The sequence below is a fragment of the Camarhynchus parvulus genome, chromosome 5 (genome assembly GCF_901933205.1).
Source record: "Camarhynchus parvulus chromosome 5, STF_HiC, whole genome shotgun sequence".
In the NCBI taxonomy this organism is placed as follows: Eukaryota; Metazoa; Chordata; class Aves; order Passeriformes; family Thraupidae; genus Camarhynchus; species Camarhynchus parvulus.
Window position 1 is genome coordinate 12,116,298 of NC_044575.1, and position 20,035 is coordinate 12,136,332.

Genomic DNA, 20,035 nt, shown 5'->3' on the forward strand with positions numbered 1-20,035 from the left:
CAAAGGTCATGAAGGTGTTTGTGTCTGTTAAGACAACCAGCAGTTTGTCATCATCCCATTTTGTTCACAGGCGGCAGAATGGATGCAAAAATCTTTACTTGGTTATTGCATTAGGGAGAGGAACCAAATTCTTCCCTGATAGCCTACAATTAATTACAGCTGCATCACTGTGCCACATCATTAATGAAACAAGGTGATTTCACCTGAGATTATTAGTTTGCAGGTGAAGAGGATTGTGGTAAGTGATAAGCTAGCAAAAGATCTGCAACAAGAAACATTTTGCCATGGCTTCAAATAAAGGCCAAATTAATTTGAAGAAAGACTTCAGAAACATTGAACAAGTGGTAACCGCATCAGTTATTATCATCTCAGTAAAACTTATTAAAGCAGAACTCAAAATCAGTACAATTATACACATCTAAAATTAATAATTAGCCAAAATAGTCATAATAAAACCTCTAACCATAAAGTCTGACCCTCAGATCCAGAGGACATATTTTAATTTTTTTTTAATCATAGAACCATAGAATATGCTCGCTTGGATGTGACCCATCAGGATGATGGAGTCCAGCTCCTGGCCCTGCACAGGACACCCCAAGAATCACACCGTGTGCCTGAGAGCATTGTCCAAAAGCTTCTTGAAATCAGAAAGTCCTGGTGCTGTGAGCACTGCCCTGGGGAGCTCTTCCAGTGCTCAAACACCCTCTGGGTGAAGAATCTTTTCCTGATATCCAACCTGGAGATCCCCTGCCTCAGCATTGTGCTACAATGGTGATAGATTTCTGTGCCTGGTCTCATGGGCTGTTTGCCTATGAACTTTATTACAGAAAATGATAGATGGGTGTATACAAAGCACTAAGAATAGAAAGTAAGCCTCTTTTATAGCAAAGATATTCAAGAATCTGAATTTTTTTAGTATATGTTTCTCAGAATAGGATTTCATGGGAGGTGCTGGGGGGAGGAAAGGATCAAACAAGGTATCAGTATTCACCAAAGTAAAATTTCCAAGTCTGAAAAGTGAGCATGGATGGACAGCTGTGATGTGTGCAAGACAGCCTGGTACTAATGAACAGCATTGCCAACAACACTGACGGCATTTCACTGATTTCCTGTGCTCAGTGTAGCTATTGAGAAGCTAATACATTAATGGTGGACTACTAATGTGAATTAAAAACTAAAGACACATAGCCTTCAGTCTGCCTTTCCTTCTGTCACTTATTTTGTACTGCCTGAATGAGCTATTACCTTCTTGTTTCCCCAAGATGTTGGTTCACAAGGGTAGAGTGAGCAGACTCAATTTCACTGAAAGTAATGGAGTGAGATTATCCAGAATTATTTCCAGTGGGCTGAGTTTGTTACATTCCTTCTGTTGTGAGAATATAAGTAAACAACTAAACACCTTTACTGAAAGCTGAGAATCTTCACAGTCATCACCTCTTCCTATTTCCTTGGATTAGTCCAGCATTTTGGGTTTAGCCATGCTCAATTAACTCATCCAGGAATTGGTCCAGTCAGAAACAGTTGATTTAAGTGAGATAAACTGGGCATCTGTTTGGAAAAAAATGATTATCCAAAATATGCTTTCATCGTGAGAAAATGAGCTGTGCTATCTCCATATTTAAAAACATATGCTTCTAAATAGATTCCCTTCCTTTGAAAGCTCAAGAAACAGAAAAAAGTAACATTGAACCTGAAAATGAAATGAACAGGTATGAAGTAAAACTCTAGTAACCAGTGTGTTAACATTTTAATGTACTGGAACTGGACCTACATCAAACCACTTTATAAACTGCATTGAATTAAAGCGATTAAACCCAGCAATAAAACCAACCACTGCAGAAATGATTGAAATAAGCAGGGTGCTTGCGTGTGTTTGTACTGGTGGCAATAAAAATGCTGCCATATTTAGTCACTGATTTGCTTTAGGATAGAAATAAAATCAGCTGACAACACTCGTCTGTTTTGTTTCAATTACTAAAGATTTTTCTCTTAAAAAATAGATCTAAAATTAGAGACATGGTTAATAATTAAGAGGGAACATCCATGGAATTGGAGAATACACAGCAATAAATATCTTTGGCAGGTGATTAAATACTGAATTGGATCTGAAGCTCTTGATAACCTCAGAATCTCTTTATTGCAAGTGAACACCAATGCTTCAGATACTCTTGCTGTGATACTGGAATATGAATCAAGATGATAACAGCAAAAATAAATAATAATTTATTGCAGATGGGTTTTTTCCTGATCTCTGCTGCATTTGAAAATATTTTTATATTACTTTTTGGGTTGATGGGCCATTCGCTAATTAATCTGCAGTTAACAGCAGAATTAAAATTTTGTATTTTCAAATGGACCTCAGTCCAGCCTCCAAGCACAGGCATATATGGATGCAGTGAATAGATTTTAAGTTTCTACATGGAGCACCTCAGCTACTGATCTCCCTAAAGTTCATCTATGGACATCAAAAATCTCAAGAGCTGGATATATTCTCCAAAGGAGGCCAGTGATTGAAAGCCATGGTGCAGATTTAACTAGCACTTAAAAACACCTGTTGACAGGTGTAAAAAAGGGGGTTTATTTCTCGGGATGGTCAAATAATCATATTGTAAAGTATATCTTCATGTAATCACATTTAAATATTCCATTAGGCCTCAACTGAACCCCTCATGCTATCCAAAGTACCCATTTCCAGGTAATAAAGGAAAATTTGCCAATAATCTGTTATAAAATATGAACGGTACTGCTAATTCAAGTAGCACAGATGCAGTATGTGCCAATTTAGAAAATATGTAAAGGCAAAAGGCTCCCAGAATCAATCCAATTTGTGCTGAAGTCACGGAAATGTTGGCTTCAGATGTAGCCCAGTTATGTACAGTTTACAAAAGAAAATAGGAACTAACCAATCTATCAGAAGCAAACATGCAAAATGGCCCTTAAAGCTCCTCATGGAATCCAGATTCAGGAGAGCTAAGAGGATAAAAAAAATCAAAAAGAAGAAAAAGGATGTAATAATAGATGTACAGTAAACCAAATAAAGTAATTTCAAAATGACTAGAGAGCAACAGTAAACGAAAAATGCCTTTGGGTACACCATCTGTTTATCCATTCCATATTATACCTTTTCATCACAATTACCTAAAGTGGTATATTTGTGTTTCTGTAATGTATGGAATTCATTACATAGTTTTGCAATGAAATTATCACACTGTGTCTGGGACATCTGCACCCTGTCATATATCATTCTATTCATTTCTAGTTAATTTAATCCTAATATCTGCCTACATGACAAGACAGATGTTCAGCTATACTGTATCTTCCATAGTTTTCTGCCTTGAAGAAACTTTAAGTCACTGAAAGATCTGACATCTTTCAAACAGACATCTCACGGGTTTGGGAAGTATGTGTGTGCAGATGTGCGTGTGTGTATGTTTGTGTTTGTATGGCATGTTCTTTTTTTTAAGAAATGTGTTTTACAAAACAAAAACCTACTACAGCAACTTTTAAATACAAACATTTTTCACTCCATGCGCATAAGTTTCTTTTGAAAAATGAGCTTTACTAATATTTTGGTATATTTGTTTAATACTATTAATAAATACATAGTATCTCTTTCAAATTACCTTTTCACCTGAATGAGATTGATCTTTAGTTTTTTCATTGCTGGTTAGAAATATTGGGCCAGTCTTCCTCTTTGTCTTTTGAGCCTTGGCCCCCAAGTCACCAAAAGTCAATCAGGCTTTTTGGCCAGCAGTGCTGCACATCTTGTCAGACATGGATGGCCAGCCAGAAGAGGATATTGGATTCCATGTGTTTTAAAGCTATTAAAAGCATCATGCAGATGGATCCATGCCATTGGTCACTGGTAGGATGTACAGAAACTTGGAGCATGGGATAAAGTGTGTGTGAGACCACAAATGTAAAGCACTCCTTGTCACCACTCCTGTCACACTCCTCCTCAAGTGGTGCTGTCAAGGCTGTCAAAGAGCTTTGCTGTGCTTCCACTTATAGCACAACATCTTCAGAGCAGATTTGCAGAAGGTCTTAGGCAGACTCTGACACCCATTCCCCAGGCAGCTCCCCATTTGCCACTCCTCAGCCCCATCTTAAATTCCTTTAAGCAGAGCAGCACCTGGCAGTATTTACAGGTCTACAGCTCTGTCAGTTAAACCCCTTTCTTAAATACACTTGTGCATGTTCCCAAAATCTCAGCTCCATCCTATGAAGCTGTTAGCTGGGTAAATACTGGGAATATCATCTGATGGCATTTTCCTGTCCTACAAAATATATTGGTGTTTACAGACCCCTAGGTTGGGTAAAAAAAGGTGCAAAATACCCAAGACAACTCAGACAAAACAGAACTCTGTGCTGAAAGGGGATACTTTCATGGTAACTCTTTTCCAACACTTTTGAAGAATGTGTAAGTTTAAATTCTATGCCTGTAAACTGCCAGATAAGCCAGAAATAAATTATACCCAGCTGTTGTGTTGGATAACAGAAACAGATTGCGTAAGGGACACCCAGATAAACATGAATTGATTTAGAGTATTAATTATCTAAAAATGGCAACTGCTGTTCAAGTTGGTTGGCTGATGATGTAGAGGGTGAAATAATTCAGTTAGCTTATATTCACCTCTGGCATAAAGAGAATTTAAGGGAAAAAAAGCCTTGAAATTGCATCTAGTCCTTGGAATGGATTCTTTTAGTGTCCTCACAATTTAGGACCATGATATCATGATACAATTTATAGCAGGACTATGTTAAACAGGGATATCAGGCTAGAGGCTGGCTAACATTTGTTAACACCCATTTATATTTTAAAATGGAATGTTTGCTTCATCTGAGTAAATCAGTAGGCACTGCTTTTCCCCTGGAGTCTGTGAAATCCAGAAAACAAAAATCACTGCTTGCTTTGTATGTTGGTGGCATTGTGACATCATTTTCAAAGCTTCATAAAGATAGATTGATAAAAAAAGCAAACAGGTGCTGAGGTGTTTCTAACTAACAATAGTTCAGTGAATACCAGTATCTCTGGGCTGCTCATTAATTATGTAAGCCTCTCTGCAAACAGTACAGCACACGACATTTGCTAACAATTATCATTTGTGTCTATTTCCACAGGCCTAGGAAAGGAAATAACTGTGGTGTATGCTGGCAAATATAGCATGTTCTGACTCTGTGGCATGAAACCTTCAGTTTTTCAGTAGTGACCACTGCAGTTTGGATGGCAAAGCCCATGGCTCCAGTAACAGCTTTAGTGAAAATCCACTGCAACCAAAAATCTCAGCAGCCACCAATGACAAGTTCTTAGGAACCCCAGCCTTCTCCTTGCTGAAGAAGTGCAAAGGGATGCCTCTCAGGAATTAAGCCAAATTCCAGCACAGAACGGCTGTGTTGGTAGGCTGCCTGATACATCTGAGAGGTTTTAGGTTTCTAATATGGAATGGATTAACATTGGCAGAGGGCCTAACACCCTCGTGTGATATGGAACAGTAGCATAAACCCTGGGATTTTGGGGGGATTGTAAGATTATTTGTTTACTGAAGTGCATTTACATAGCGTTTTCTTTAAAAAAATAGGAAAAATCAAAAAGTGTAAAAAGCTCTTAGAGAAATAGGAATTCTTGACTAAGACTGCAGCCTGCAATTCTCAGAATGGAGACAACCTTCCCCCTTGGAGAGAGCTTAGTCTGTTTGGTGACATCAGGTAACAGGGTCGTTCAGTCAGAAAATATATGTAATTAAATGAAAAGTGAGATATAACTTGAGTGAACAAAGAGTTTATGAAATAAAAGTATCAAGTATGAAAATAAATTTTTAGGAAAGTGAATATCCAAAATTATTAGCTAAACATAGGTTGCTCTGTAGATCCTGCAGGGGGACTCCTGCAGAAAAAGTAAGCATTTAAGTTTGTTAAACTTGATGGTTTAAATTTCAAATAAGCCCTTAAATAGTAACTTTTTTTTTCTTGCTTCAAGGATTTTTGAGTGCCATATTAGATGTGTGTTCTTTGTAAAAATGGTTCATTTCTCTGCTGCACTGTTTTTGTGGATGATGACTCAAATTATTCTGGTGACAGTGCAGGCTTTTGACATCAGGGATGTATGTGATGACAATATTTTTGGGAAAGTTTTAGAAGTTCTTAAAAATCTTGAGTAAAAAGATTTTTATGTTATCTTTTTATAGGGCACAAAAATCATTGAGTTTTTTTGCAGCTGCAAGTTGTTTCTTCTTTAATCCAGATCAAGAAAGGAATGAAAGGTTGTGCTTTTCAGTGTTGAGAAGGGTTCTCTTTTTTTAGAAAAGAACTATAAAATACTCTTTTGGTTTGCCTTTATTGTTCCCTCATATATATATATACTCTATTTATATGTGAAACAATAGACACACTGATTGAATTAGAAACCTAGAAGTCAAATTTCCAAAATTTAAGCCCCAGATATGGAATCAATCTATTGTGAAATCTTACTTAACACATTTTTAACAATACATGTTTAGGAACTTTATTGGGCAGCAATCTAGAAGCTGTGAACCTTAGGTGGCTCCAGGGTGAGCAGATGACTGAACAGGGATTTAGAGAAGTTTTGAAGTGGAAAAAATAAATTAATTCAATTTTTTCCTGTGGATAAAGCATTAAATGTCTTTCAAGTCTGTTCCAAAGAACATTAAAACGTACCTGAACAAAAGTCTACTATTTAGACAACTCCTAAGAGTTGTCTAGACAGCTGGTAAGGCAAAAGTAGAAGAATCAGATGAATACAGAGGAAGGTTATGGTGTCTGAGTCTGTACTTATAACAATATAACAGATTGATAAATTTGAACTGCAAAAGTTAGAGATTGCAGCAGAACAAGGCTCTCATTCAGCCTCCTTCGTCTCTTTGCTGAAGCATTGGAAAATAAAAATTTAAAAGTACATTCTTTAAAGCAAGTCAGTGGATTAAATAATCTTGGATGAATATCACCACAGTGATTATAATTCTTTTACATGTTCCTGTATAGATTAAGGACATCAGTCTTCTATTACTTTAAATTGTCAGAAAAAAATAGTAATAAACAGAAAAGTAAAAGCACAAAAATAATTTTTCTTCTAGTATGTGCAAGTGTGAAAGCCTCTGTGTAATTTGACAGTGATTTTAAGTGTCTCCTTCTGTACTAGAACCCTGTGTGCAAGGGTCATTGAACCCTATGCAGAATCAGAGCTCACAACTTTATTTAAAGTCAGTTGGAAATGAGTTCCCATTCCCATAAGAATCTAAACGTTCTCCAAGATAAAAATATAAATAAATACACAAGGATTGCATCTAACATTGTGAGAAACATTTGTCATAAAACTCATCTGGTTTCAAGCCCTTTTCTGCAAAACACAGGACTTCAAACTCAGACAAGATTCAAGTGAGCTGGTGTTGATGGATGGCTTTGATATATTACATGTAAAGCACATGGTTAAGTTTCTTCCCTCTCATAGCCAAATACAGTTTTAATAGCAAGGGAGAACCTGGAGTGGCTTTGTCTCTTTTAAAAATTTATAAAGCAAACAGTGCTATGTAACCTCAGTGGCCCCTGGGACTCTACAAAGCTGTCATACTATCAGTCTGTAAAAATATGGAACCATGCTAGAAAACTTCTTTTAAGTATTGAGTTTATTCCTACCTGAAGAACTCAACACAAATCAATGGATGAGGATAAATAGAAGGAAAACAGTCATATAGACCAAAATTGCATGTTATATTTGATTTAACAGAGGTTGGATGTTCAGAGGAGTTGTACAAATTTGAAGATGACATATAGCACCCTTCATGGATACTCTACACCGGTTCTTTGTGGAAATCCTTGGGTTTTAGTCTTTGTTTTTAAAATTCCCAAAATAGCAAGATAACTCATGTTTTCAAAATGCTATTCTAGATATTAAATACATTCAGGACTTGCCATCTCTCCTGATTCCTTGGAGGCCTCATTCACTACACCTGCAAGTCAATTTAGCAACCTCTGTGTTACAAGTGATCCCTCTGACTGATTAGACAGCCTTGGGTTTCACCCCACTTGCAGCTTTCTGAGCCAGTGTGTAGCCCTGGAAAGTGCCCGAAAAAACCAGTTGAGGTTTCCACCTGACAACATGCAGCACTATTTTTTCCTGTTAGTTTTTATACATTCAAGTCATTAGGGAACTCTGAATGTATCAGTTTGTTGCCTCGATAGCAAGAGGTAGCTGCTAAATTTATTTGGTTTATACTTGGTGATTAAGGGAGACCGATTCTCTTTTCCTGCCCTTTGAGGGAGCTTATGGTGTTATGGGGGGCATGTCAGCAATAATTAACAAACATCCTAGTTCAAATCCCAAAAGATACATATTTTTATAAGTAATTCCCCATGGAAAAACTTTTAAAATGATGTACTTGTTCTGAAAATGCTTCAGGCCTTCTCTAAATAGATTATATTGCTGGTTTTTTTAAGAGTGCATGACTTGAGGTGCACATTTTCTTGCAACTCATAAAATGATTGTACAGTTATGCGAGGGAAAACACAGGAATAATCTGCAGTGAACTTCAATGTCTCACAAAGGGTTTATCACTCAGACAATAACCCAGCTTCCTATTTTATTCAATTATAATGCAACAAGCATGATAGTTTCTTAGGTCATAACCAAAAATATATTTTATTGGCTTCAGGCTTACTAAATTTTTTTTTCAATTTTCTTAGGTAGACTTTCATCTCATTTGGACTCCATGGATTGAATTTCTTTTTCTCTTTAGATGTTAGACTTTTTGTAGTAAATATTTCAAAATGTTTTCATACTGCACAATGCCTTAAGCCTTATAGTGGGTGTGCTTTGCACTCCAGTTTTCCTAGCAATGTGGAATAATTGCAACACTTAGCAGGATATCAACCACAGATGCAGTCCTTATAACAATAACCTGTGTGTCAGCTGAATTAAAGATGCTTCCACTTCTTGGTTGCAATAAGTTTTGCCTAATTTAAAAGAACTGAACATCAGATATTAAAAATATTGGTCCAAACCTAAACAACATAACCTGTTCTATCTCCTACCTAAAGGCCAGTGAAAGGAAAAGGAGAAACAGAAGGAAAATGCAGCACATATAAATTGAGGTGAAAACAGAAGAGAAAAAAGATGAGAAGAGGCCAAAGGCTAGAAGAGAAAACATTGAATACAGACAGTAATTCAGTTAACTTGTAAGCATGAATTGACACTGGTGTTGCATGCCAGTCTGGGGTTCTGCAGTGGTATTAACCCCAGGTCATACATGGAATTTCTTTGGATACAAACTTGTTTAAAACCCTCAAGACTTTAGACACCCAGCTAAGAAACTTGGACTCCAAGAAATATCCCTCTTATCCATCCCAGCAGCTGTGACCTACTTTTCTTATGGTCCACTGCCTTGCTGAACTAATGCTACACATTCCCAAAAGTAAGCTCCAACACGGAAAAGCTCACAGTACTGTGAGTACTGTGCCACTATGGCACAGTAAGCAACGTGCCCCTGCAGATGTTGGGGTGGAGGTTTTTCAGTCAGGACTACTTTGAATAGTGGCAACCTGCTGTGTGCATTCCCAAGCAGTTTAGGAGCATCAGCTTAAGCTCATATCACTGTTTTATCAGGTGAACTCATAACTGTTAAGTGATTCATCCTATTATTACATAAAAAATCTACGGCTAACTTGGAATTGGATTCCATATTTTCTAAATATGAAGATATTCTTCATCAAACCATATTTCTTACCTTGAAGGGCCATAGTTAAATTCATGTAATCATGTATCAAAGATCTATCTTTTCCCTGCACATCACAGCAAGTGCAATAAAACAATACAGGCTGGTTATTTAAACAGCTATTTATGGCACTTGTATTTATAACATGTGTCAAATGGGAAGGCAGAGGTTGAGAGAAACAGATCCAAGAACAAAACTCCTTGTCCTTCAGGCAGTGAAGGTCAGGGCACATAATGGAGCAGTCACACTGACCCTCCCAAGGGAGCTGCATTTGACACACCACATTTTGCTGTTTTTTTCTGGTCTGTCATGGAGTTGTACAAAGCACTGAGCACAGTTAAGAGGCTGCCTTTTGATTTTCAGGAGGAAGATAAAAGATGTAATCACAAAGATGATTATATTTTACATGCAGTGTCCTTCTGATTAATATTGATCTATCCATAAACAGCAAGAGCTCAAACAGCTGAGCAAGCCTGGATCCAGGACCCTTTGCCCCATCACCCTTTCAAAAGTGAAATATGATTTTAAAATAATATTTTGCCCTCATGAGATATTCTGGGGCATAGGAAGATAACTAAATGTGAAATCTGGAACAGAGATCCATGAAAGCTGCCACAGAGAAGTGACTGACTGTAACACCTTAGACATCAGCACATACCAGTAGAATCATACAGGTGTACCAACCAGTGGGTAGTAGTCCAATCCCCTTCTGTTCCTTCCATGTGGATAAGGCAAGAAGGATTAGACATAAGAGAAATTGCCTGAGAGAAAGCAGCTGTTGCTTATCTAGAGACATGGACTACTACAGGAGGAAAGTCCTTTTGAGTTTAGAAAGGAATATTCTCCTGCCAAAATCACAGCAGTAGTGTAGAGCCTTGTTGATTCCAAAGCATCTCTCAGTGCTACATCCTTTCTTCTATCCATGTCATTCACAGAGCTATTGATCCATCTTCTCTCTGATCACAAGTATTTTCTTAAATATTCAAGAGAGGGTGAGCTACACCAAGCAGCACAGTGATCTCCAGGAGGAGGAGATTGTACCTCAGATTTCCAATGTCTTGTATATACATGCCCTGCCTTCCTCACAGTGGTTTTTATCTATATTCAGGGCCTTCCATTAATAAAAACAAGTATCTCTGCAGTTGTGTACTAGGATCTCTACCTGTCTTCCTCTCATCTGTGCCTCTTGCACAGGTATGGATCCTCTTGTTCTGCAAATCCCTTAAGAAAGTCAAAGAAAAGCAGCTTTAGCACTCTTCATAAGAGCAGGAATTCAAGAATCTGGCTCAAGTTTTCTCTCCCTTTAATCTTCCCACAATCTTTCAATCTCACTTCCATGCATTATTGCAGTTATGATTCAGTAAAACTCAAATTAAAAAAAAGAAAGCTGGGCTGGAATGTTACCCTGTGCTTAAAGCTAACGATGAGCATCTAAATGAAGAGTCATGGATTAAAATTCTTTTTTTAAAATTACCAAAAGGATCCTAGCTTTACATTTAAAAAAATGCTTTAATGTTAAATCACTTATAAAGAAAAAAACCCACACATTTTCAAATTATAAAAAAATTGCAACAGTAAGGTTCAAAAAATATTTTTATAATATCAGAACTGTGCTCTAAACCTTGACCTGAAGCCTTAGGTCCTATTTTTTTTTAATTTTCTGAAGTCTGAGTTGGTGGGTTTTTTTTCAGTTCATGAAGAAACTGAGACATGAAAATGGGATTTTTTAGCCAGTAACTCATACATTTAGATTTCTGGGTTTAGGTTTTGGAAAAAATGCACCTAGTTGTTTTCTTATTACAATACTGCTGGTTTTGTTCACCGGTCCATGTTTTTCTTGGAATGTGGTAATGTGGACTGTTTTAAATTAGAGGTTTTACTTTTTACTCTCCAATGTCTACTAAATAAGTCCATCATCTAATTCTAAAATTGTGAAGCAGCAAACATACACTTGTAGCCAGCAATACATATATTTTTACTCCAGAGAACTGCTCTTCTGTTCTAAATTTACTGCAGAAGGTTTCAGAGACAAAAGAAAGGCTCCTTGCCAAACCTAGCTTTGCTTCTTTATAATGATCCTTTAGGTCTCTTCAAATATCCTAACTAAATATTGTAAACTGCTGAGAACTTTCCAGCAAGACTATAAGAGATAAATAACAGTTGCTAAGCTTCAGCTGACATAACATTTTGTGCATAGGATTGTTTCAAATGAAACTACAGAACAAATGAAGGCATTAGATTGGATGCAAATATTAATCAAAGTCAAATATTTTATACCCTAATTTTAGTTATAATCAGTTTTTGAAACATGAGCCACACATCATATTAAAAATATATGGGACATGATCCCTGCTACTGCAACCCACTGCATACTTTGCCTGCCACCACAACAATCCCTATTGTCTGCTGGATACACATGCTGCTTGGAATGTGCACTGACGGGTGCATTAGCAGTGCTGAGAGACCCTCAGGGGGGCTGGGCTTGGGGTTTGGTTTAAGTAAGAAATTTAAAGCTGGAATTACAATCTGATACTTATGTGAAGCTCTCGGAGGCTGCCCAAACAATTCCTTCTCTTAAAATCAGAACAATTGACCCTGTGATTGATGCAGTCTGTTGGCTCTTGTTCCCAGCTCTGACACACATGTCATCTGTTGAGAGATTTCTTCTCCTAAGATTTGGGCTAATCACTCAAAATTTTCCTACTTTGTATTACTCTCTGCTTATTCTACTGCATCTGAGCAGGAACAGTCTCTTACTATATGTACATTGTATAAAATCATGGTCCCCCTCACCCATTAGTCATGCCTATTTTTTATTATTAGCCATTAACAGGTGTTATTAGCCATGCCCATTTTTTCCCAGAATGAAAAGACTTCACACCCCACCAATCCAACAGTTTTGGTGTCCACAGCTTGATGTTATATTTCCAAAACAGGAGAAAAAGGAATTCTAAAGTTTCAGTGAGTCTCTCCATAGCAAGACATTTTGCCCAATGTAAGAAATCAATTCTGCCTCATACAGACTGAGACAGACAGCACCGTGAAACACTCCCTAGATTGCCTTTTCAAACACCACTCACCATGGCACTCCCTGCCTGAAAAAAACCCACCAAACAATCCAGTACGTGGAATTGCAATGGACATCTCAGAACCACAAGCTACGATCGGTTTCAGCTTGATTGGAGTGCTCTTTGGTTGTCATCGATAGTGGTTTTGAAGTGGATTTACTAAGAACCAAAACTGTGTCATTTTAGAAACAGTTCCCTTGGAGAGCCCCACTCCAGGCTCATGTGGTAGCTGTGAAGGTATGGCCATTTTGCTCAATATTTCATAAGTCATGAGTTCAAGAGGACACAAATTTAATGAAGGAAAAAGAAATCATTCCCCATCTAGCCATTTAGAATACTGAAGCAGGTATTGTCCTGAAGACCACAGACTCGCACATTTCAGATTGTGCTGAACAATTCAAGAAGCCTCCTCAATCTCATCCCTCCGACCACTGCTCCCGTGCAAAATTTTATAATGGTTTGCTTGAAAGGATGCAATAATTTCTCTGTGTAGTGTGGATGTTGAGCAGGTGGATGTGAAGAACAGGATGGTTCCCACCCAGGAGGCATGGAGGCATTAGCTGAGGAATTTGTGGCAATGCACTATTGAGGGGCATTGGGAACACTGACACTTTATGGGTGACATTTCCCGTATTTTTAATCTAATAAGGATTAATACTTGTACAGCTCAGCTAACAGGATTGTGGACAAACCCCTACCTCCCATCTAGAGTTATGGTGCTTTATAGCACAGAATAAGACAGGTGGGAAGTTCTGCCCTTTAAGAATCCCATGCAAAAAACTTAACAAGAGAAGTTGGCATGTCATAACTTCTCATTAGAAACTTTTTATCCACTAAGCACCTTTGGTCCAAACCAATTACCTCTTCTCCCCTTTCCCTACTTCCAGCAAAATTGTATTTGTAGGTTTGAAAATATTCAGATGTAAGTTTTGAGTTGGTTTTAACAAAAACCCCAGACCAGTCAGGAATAACAGACATTTGGTGATTTTTTTACTTCTGTGGGGAACATCAGTCTGCCGGGTCTGTTAATTACAATAATGTTACCTGGAAGTGCTCTTGGATGGGATTTGTACTAGACAGACGTACATTTACTGCAAAGGGCTGATATATAAACCTAGAAAATTAAAAGAGCAGGTTAAGATAGTACTATTATTCTTTTCTTCCTCATGTTTATTCTTCAGCTTCTAGTCAGCTTGTATAACAAGGAACAGCTGCAGAACAGGCAGGATCTATAAATGAAAACAGAAACAACAAAATGTCACATTTTGATAGTATTAACTAGTATTTTCATGTGTGTTCACACTGGAGATTGTGCCAAACTATTCTGAATGTTCTATGAACGTTCACACTTCCAAAAACTTTGACAAAACTGGATTTCGGTTATGGTTCACACACGTACTCTTGCAGGAGGCAAGATTTTCATCACGTTCACCAGAATGCCACTAACTGAAGGAAATGCAATAAACTGAAATAAAAACTGAAAAGAAACAATTCAAGCTTTATTTGTAATAACATTGACTGTAGACAATGTTTTTCCTTCCACAAAATGAGTTTTTCTTTTTGTTTAATAAATCTGTTCCCAGAAGGGCTCTGGAACAGATATTTGTGTTCAGTACTATGTGAAACTAACACATGCATGCAGACTCACAGCTCCCATTCATAGAATTTATTGTTACATCCAAAAAAAGTGTCTCTCACAAAGACACTTTAAAGAGCAGGGATGCATAAGATTTTATTTTTTTTTTTAGCAGAGCGCATCTTTGTGTTCACTTCTATGGTAGCGCTAGAACAGTGTTGAACAGCATCCATATGGGTAACTCAGTCCTAAGATCAATACTTTGGCTTCAGCAGATTGCACAAAAGGTGTATTTCCTTCCTTGGAGCCAGATTTTAGGATGAGAGTCTCTCTTAGGGCACTCAGTTAAATGTGTTCTAGTTTACTGAAAGCCACAGAGGTTGATTTCTGCTCCTTAGCTGTAAAGTACTGCTCAATAAAGGTTTGTTTCCAGACAAAGATTAGATTTCAATGCCAATAAAGTTGAAAATTAATTTCTGTTAGGATGAGTAACTTCTTCATTCCATTTGGAAAGCAACCATATACATACAACAGAAGAATCTGCTATAATACTCTGGAAGGAGGAAAGTATGCGAAATATCTTTCCCTTGACAAATGCACAGTCTCAGCACTCCAAAATTACACTCAGGTGGGCTTGGTTTCCTTCCCAGAGAGCAGCTGGAAGGTGTTTTATCATCTACCTACTCAGTGTAGGTGAGATTGCATATTTTACCATCCAGGTTTTGTTCTCCATAGAACAAGCTCCAAGAACACAAGGTTTTTACTACATACTATACAACAAAAGAGCCAAAGAAAATATCAAATCTGTTGCCCTTTGCTTTAGGGTGTTTAGTCAAGGATGTAGAAAAAAATAAACTCTTCACTTTAATAAATAATTACTTCTGCAGATTTGAATAGGCTGTGAGTAAACACTATTCCCTTATTGCTTTTCTGAGAAAATTCTATTTCAGGCAAAGCACCTAACCATAGAGTTCGGAACTACTGTTCAAGGGGCAGAACCAAAGCCATGATCCTTCCTTGCTATTTTACATCAACTGCTCTGGCCAATTTGGTCCACCTTCCTCTCCTTATTCCCACAAGTGAATTACATTCTTTTTTAATTTTTCTCTTTGGTACTTAACTCAGCCCTTGCACTGCATAGAGAACTTGGATCCTAAATGAATTCTCCAAGCTGACAAAGTACCTGTAAGGACTGTATTAGCATACAATGAAATGTTACAATCCTTAGTTCAATTTGTGATTTTGTCTGTGATTACCTTACTAAATGTAACTTGCTTTTGGGTTTGTCAATTACTATATCCAATTTTACATGCTCCAAAATAGAGCAAAGATCCCCCAGATATTTTGTGGGTTTTTTTTTTTTTTGTGCTAAACACTGCACAAACACACAAGGAAGTAATTCTCACTTTTACAAACCATGTATGCATGCAAGGAAAGTCATGAAGAGAAGGTTGTACTGAATATTTCACTGTTAAAACCTCTTACAAAGATCACTAATTTTTTTACAAGAATCGTAGTGCTAAGACACTGAATCATCACAGAAATTTTAAAAAATTATTTCTTAAGTAAGTGTGCAGCAGATATTTTCACAGTTTCCTTGCACAGATTTCAGTGGCAACCATTCACACACACTATACATGTATTTAATTTTTTATACTGTGATTTCAGGATGAGGTTTGAGCCCCAAGGTGTCTTCATTAAATAAATGCATCATTTTAATGCACACACACAAAAACCCCCCTTGCTTGGAACACTGCTGCCTCTGTGTGTGTTACTCCAGAATTGAAAAAGGTGAAGTTAGATTTTACATTAGTCTTATTTTTAAAATATAAATGGAGAAATCAAAGGGAGGTTGTGTCAAAATGTACTCACCAGTTCTATTGTGGTCTAAGGAAAGTTCAGTTTTCAAAGGTCACCTTGGACTGTGGTTTTGGCTAATTCCTGCAAGGACTGGGGTGCAGCTTTCAAAGTGTCACGGCTTTGCACTAGAGAAAGGCTCAGAGAGGAAGAAAAAGAGGGGACTGTTGTCAAAGAATAAACCTATATGATGCAACTAATTCATCACTACACATTTTCCTTGATGATACCCTAAGTGAAGTGTTTGGTTCCCTAATTTTCTCTAGCATAGTAGCATTTTTGCCTGTTTATGTCAAAATGGGTTCTTCTCCAGGTTCCCCTGCTGGGTTTCTGTCAAGGTAGAGATTTTTGTCAAGTTTCTGGGTCAGAGCATGAAGTTGCTGTTGAATGGGAAGATGTAAGCCCCTCTAACATCACTGTCTTATTCCTTCTGGAGGTCTCTAATGCTGGGAAAATGCTCTTCAGTATTGGTCAGATCTTTCATTCCTGGAATAATAGGAAAGAACATGAACTTCTGCAGTTAATAGTATGAAGAACATTACTTCAGTAAAAGTTGCATTAAACCCTCTGGAATCTTACTCAGCTCACAACTAGCCTCTGTTCTTATTTCTACATTTGAGCCATTGACAGAGCAGTGTTCAATACATGAACAATTCTAGCAGTAGGATTTAAAATCTCAGTCCTGTCTCACTTGTTTGTTACACCTCTGGTACTCTGTGGCTTTTTGGGGTTTGTTACAGGAATAAAGGAGCAGAAAATCTCCCAACTATCTCGCCAGTATATTTATGAAGTGCTTGCCTCCTTTTGCACCGTCCTTCACACTTCAAGGGTAGATCCCGCGAGAAATCACTGAGAAAGAAAAAGAAAACAAACAAACAAACAAACAAAATAAAGCAGCCAGGTTAAGGCCTTCAAAGGATTTTCAAAGACAGTTTGCCATGGGTAACTATAAAGTAACTCTGTATTACTTGAGTAGTTCACATGGATAACAGGAGAGTTGAAACTCACCACGAGTTTTAGAGGCATAACCAGCCATGGAGATGTTTGTCAACCTCTATCCTCACTCAGGCTGTTCCACTAGGCAGAAGGCAATGCAAAGTTGGGAAAGCACCAAGCCTTAATCTTGCTCCAGATCCATTCATTAATAGTAGTATTATTATTCGAAGAAGCATAGAACAGCTGAGGTTGAAAAGCACCTCGGCAGATTCTTTAACCCAACTCCCCTGCCCAAAGAGGGGTTTGCTGCAGCAGGTTGACCAGGACCATGCCCAGTCAGGCTTTAAATTGCTCCAAGAGTAGAGGCTCCACAACATCTCTAGACTACCTGTGTCGATGTCTGACCGCCTGCAGTCAGAGCATTTTTTCTTATATCTAATATTTTAAAATTTTTTGTATTTCAGTTTGTGCTCACTGCCTCTTATCTTCCCACTGGATGCCACATTTCTTAGCGATTGTCCATAACTAAAAATTCTTCTCCCCATCCCGGCCAGTATTTTTTTCTCTCTCAATTTGAATTGAGCTCTGACCTCCATATCAGGAGCCACAAATAACTACAGTAAGAATTGCATTATTCTAATACTGAAACAGATATTCATTAAGGATATGAAGCCTCTTCTTTGTTACTCTCCTCACCCCAACTTTCTCTGCTTATCTTCCAACAGCACTCTTTTGTGACAGGAAGTAAACAACATAAAGCATAATATTCAGCGAGAAGGCCATGCTCTGATCACTAGCTCTCTCTCTGAAGAGTTATCCCAAGCTTCCATTCCCCCTGCTAACTATCAAGTAGCTGAACTATTTAAAAATTAAAATAATTTTTTTTTTTAGTCTCTGCTAAGCTGAGATCTTTTCCTGCCAAGTTCACGGCTGGAATCAATGTTTATAGCCGCATTACCAAACAAACTAAAAATACAGGACTTAATAATGAAAAACCTGGTACTACCTGAAGTATAATGGAACAGGCGTGCTGCTGTAATAATTCCTTTAGGCCTAGAGAAACTAAGCAATGTTAATTATTAATCAAAAGCAAAGCACCCATTTTAAACATTTTTTGAGGAGATGTGCTCATTTAATTTCTTGCTACTATATATTATTTTATATCAGTAGCTGTCACTCAAAGGCAGCAACACTCACACCACTGTGAGGACAATGATCAGAAATAATACCCACAACTCACACGACACAAGGCCTTAGGAAACCACGGAACTAATCAGTGTCTGTTCCTCCTCGTGGTTGTGAACGCTTCGGAAAATGAGCAGCCTAACAGAATCCCAGAATCATTAAGGTTGGAAAAGGCCTCCCAGGTCACAGAGCCCAACCTTTGACCGAACATCACCATGGCTCTAACAGAACCACACGGTTTAATCACTGCAGCAAAGAATACCTAAAGATGTATATACAGGGCCAAAAGTAGATTATGTTTGTTACAAAACCATAGGTGTCAAGGAAATTTCTCTAAAGGCCTTCAAAGTGTTCTTATTTCTTAGCCTTTCTTGTGGAATACAAAAAGTTTCATCTTCTTTTGTTTCTTGACAGCCTCTTACGTGGGAGACGTGAAGAAAATCAGTTTGCTAGATAATTGCTTAGTTCTGAAGGAACTGAACATCTGGGAAGGAGTGGTGAAAATAAACTGAATGGAGTGAAAACTGTAGTCAATAAAAGCAAATGTGGATTTTGAAATAACACACCATCAAACAAAGTCTTTATAATTCAGACTTAAAATGCTCTTCCTTCAGTCTTCTAATATTCATCCTTCATTTTCTCATATGCTGATCTTGGTCATCAGCCTGGAATGATGTACTATTTTCTCACTGCAACCTTAAGGTTGCTGTGAATTAATTGTATGCTTCTTTCAGTCCTCATTACAGTCTTTGACACGAGGATGAGTTTTCACAGAAGTGAATGCCAGGATGTTCTGACTTTCATTGAATATTCTCATTAATCCATTCTTAGGACAAAGACTAATGATAAAGAATAAGCACAGATATTAATTATTTTATTTCTCATGGCAATTTTGGGGATGTAATGAGAATGGAATGATCACCCCTTTTTGGTTCTTAAAGTAAGAGGGTTTTTTAAGTATATAAAAATATTCAAAATTAATTTATTCTTGCAATTAAACCGTGATAAGACCAGAAGCTTAAAACATATCACATTAATTCATTTTTGTGCCAGTTTTAAGGGCCCAGACCTGTAAGTGCCAATTAGAGTGAACAGAAGTAGAGGATACAGGTCAGTGGAGAGCAGAGTACCACAAATTATTTTTTTTCAGAAAATTTATGTGCTGAAAATATACAACAGTATAGTCCTGAGATATCAACAGGATGTAATATTTTATCTGTTTGCATTTCTATTAATTTCAAACAGATGCTCTCTATTAGTGGCTGTGCATTAGCACAATTTCTTAGTTATCAATGTCTTTCATCTCAGTATGGATGACATATTAACTCACGGTATATCTTGCCAGAAATCCATGAATAGTTGAACTGTGCTTCATCAGACAAACATACTGCTTTTTAAAAACATCTAAAACTATCATGATTATTTTTGAGAGACTTATTACAGAGTAAAACCCATACAACTTTCATGATACACCCATCTTGGAGAGAACAAATACTGGGAGAGGGAAAATGTTATCCTATCCCATAGGGGAAAGTCATAGGGGAAATCTAGGCTGTTTGAATTGTTCAGAGCAGGCCAAGGCCCTTAACTCTCAACAGCTTCCTCTGGTGGCCCTTTTTTGCAGAAGTTAAGAAAGGAGAAGGTAAGAGAACAAAATTCTTTTGCATTCCATTTAAACTCCAAGCACC